At 41.9% G+C, this 2,997-nt stretch overlaps 1 protein-coding gene across 1 annotated transcript in view; it reads right to left on the bottom strand.

Moving 5' to 3' along the window:
* The window catches only part of FEZ1 (fasciculation and elongation protein zeta 1), a 12,616-nt gene extending 12,509 nt beyond the window's left edge, over positions 1 to 107 (bottom strand). Inside the window, exon 1 of the mRNA XM_015649966.2 lies at positions 8 to 107. The gene's annotated coding sequence lies outside the window, so the exon portion shown is untranslated. The remainder of the gene's footprint in view (positions 1 to 7) is intronic.
* Between the last annotated feature and the right edge of the window lie 2,890 nt (positions 108 to 2,997).

Below are 2,997 nucleotides of genomic sequence, written 5' to 3'. Positions count from 1 at the left end.
CACCCACCTGCAGCCCCGCATCCTCCGCGCCGCGCCGGGGGGTGCTGCGCGCGCACTGCGCAGGCGCGGGGGAGGACTGGTGACGTCACCGGGAAGGGGGATGCGGATGGTGGTCAAGGAAGCCGTGACGTCATCCCTCATCCCGGGGGGGGCTCCATCCTTTTCCCGATCCCTAAAAATCCCTTTAAACCCCGGCCGTGTCCATCCATTCATCTTTACACGCGGGTCTGCGCGTGTCCGTGACGCTGGGGGACAAAGGAAAGAGTAACTGAAACCATGGAAGCGACAATAGGAATTTATAGCTAGGAAATGTTAAAAAAATGACAAAAAGGTCAAGTCATGTAGCTCATTTTTTTTTCTTTTCGAAAATAAAGCAATTAAAATTATTAAATAAAAATAAAGGGAAGTACAAAATAAAAAAAGTATTTTTTCCTCTCAAAAATAAAATGTTGATCACAAGAAATGAGTAGCTTTTTACAATAATTTTTTTCAGCTTTAATTTTTAAAATTTATTAACAACTTAAACAATTGTTTTGGACGAATGTTGTCGTGTAGGCTGTGTAATTTTTTTTTTTTTCTTTTTGAAATCTGGGTTTAATTCAGAGCCCAGTGGAATCTCTGGGTTTAAGCTCATTTTCCCAGGTCTTGATAGGTTCTGCTACCTGCAGCTGCCTGCTCCCTCTCCGTGCTGGTTTTCCATGCAGCAGGGCAGGAGAAGGGTTTCTCCTCTGGCACTTAGCACATAAGTTGCTCATATTAAGGAAAAAAACCTCAAAAGAGTCTGTGAAATGGTTGTTGTTAAGTTTAATGAGCGTTTGCCAAGTCCTGGCAGGAGCATCACATGCTTTGGCACAGTGCCGAAGAAATCCTCGAATCCCAGAACGGTTTGGGCTGGAAAGGACCCTAAAGCTCATTTAGAGCTCAGGACTTGGACCAAGTTGCTCCAAGCCCCATCAGACCTGGACCTGAACACTCCAAGGAATGGAGAAGCCACAGTTTCTATGGGATACCAGTGCCAGGGCCTCAGCAGCCTCCCAGGGAAGGATTTCTCCCCAGTATCCCACCCATCCTGCCACTGAGCTGACAATGCTCCCCCCGGCCGCTCCTCTTGGCCATCACCTGTTCCAGCACAGCCTTGCCCATCTCCTGCTGCTCCCCAGCTCCTTCAGCTCCTGATTAACCTCCTGCAGCAGGGATTTGGACAGTGAGGTGGGAGCACGGGCAGGCTGAGTGTCCTTGGGGCCACTCAGGTGTCCCTCACCCCAAAAGCTGATGCTCTGCAGCCCAGCAGGGTTTGTGGGTGACACCCAGGGACTGGGCAAGGGAGCTGGGCAGAGAGGCCTCGTTCTCCATCCCCAGGGTCATCATTCCCCAGTCTCCCACCCCAGCCTGGGGCTGCAATCACCGGGATGAACTCTGAGACAGCAGCACAACAGGCTGGGAGCAATCATGGGGACCCTGGAGTGTCACAAATTCCACGTCCAGGGGTTGAATGAACCAGCCAGAGAAATGTTCCTGGACCTGGAGCTCATCAGAGGGGTGAAGAGTGGAGGCATTTGGGCAGCACCATCACTGTGCTCCATGTCCTGAGTCCTGGGAGCTCCTCCCAGCCCTGCACGGAGCTCCTCAGGGTGACAAAAATGCCACCAAATGTCCAAAATGTCCCCAGATGGCTGAAACTTCATGGGGGAAGTGTTAAAACAAAAAAAATAAATTCCAAGCTCTGTAAATATGGATGAGAGGAGTTGAAATAGAGAGAAAAAAAAATCTCCTTTTTACATATATTGAATATATATATAGATAGATATTGAATATATATATGGTTATTGAAAAAATATATATGGATATTGAAAATATATATATGGATATTGAATATATATGGATATTGAATATATATGGATATTGAAAAAAAATATATATATGGATATTGGATATATATATGGATATTGAATATATATATGGATATTGAATATATATATGAATATTGAAAAAATATATATGGATATTGAATATATATATAGATATCGAAAAAATATATATGGATATTGAATATATATATGGATATTGAATATATATATACAGATATTGAATATATATATGGATATTGAAAATATATANAAAATATATATGGATATTGAATATATATATGGATATTGAATATATATATACAGATATTGAATATATATATGGATATTGAAAATATATAAATGGATATTGAATATATATGGATATTGAATATATATATATATGGATATAAATTGATTTCAAACTGAAAACTCGTATATACTTGTGCAGGTTTTGCTGTTTTTAACACGAAGGACTTTATGATATAAGAAGCTGAATAGAGAGACAGAGGGTGTCTAAATAGAGATTGTATGCAAGCAGACAATGAAAGAAATGTAAGCAGATTTTTAAGTAAAAATAGAGATGTCTGAAATGATCAGAGATCAAAATACAAAAATCTCAACAGATAGCCTATGTAGAAGTGCTATATGTACTAATATGTGTAAATAGATTTAATAGTAGATAGATGTGTAAGTATAAATATATATTCTATATAAGAGTAAATAGTCTAAATAGATGACTGTAAATATATAAAATGGGGAAGAGGGAGGTGAGGAGAGTAACTAAACAGTTTTGGGGGGAAAACTCCCATTTTGGGGCTCCTGAAAAAGCCAAATCCTTTTCTGGCTTTTCACAGCCAGAAAGCAAAACCTCCCCACATTCCCAAAACGCAAAAACAAAAAAGCAAAAACCACTTTAAGTTGTGGGAAAGCACTGGAAAACCTCCAGACTGTGATGGAAAACGAACCTCCAGCATTTTTATATTATGGAAAAGATAAAAACCACAGACAGCTCCGAACGCTGCACTTTGGGGTGAAATCCCGAGAGTTTGGGGTCCCGGCTGTGGATGAGCCAGGCTGGGGCTGTGACTCCCGCTGGGGCCATCCCCGGGAAGGAACCGCTGTCCCTTCCCGCGTGTGTGTCACCTCCCCG

The sequence above is a fragment of the Parus major genome, chromosome 24 (assembly GCF_001522545.3).
Source record: "Parus major isolate Abel chromosome 24, Parus_major1.1, whole genome shotgun sequence".
NCBI classification, from domain to species: domain Eukaryota; kingdom Metazoa; phylum Chordata; class Aves; order Passeriformes; family Paridae; genus Parus; species Parus major.
Note: the sequence above shows the minus strand (reverse complement) of the source record. Positions and strands in the feature narration are given on the sequence as shown.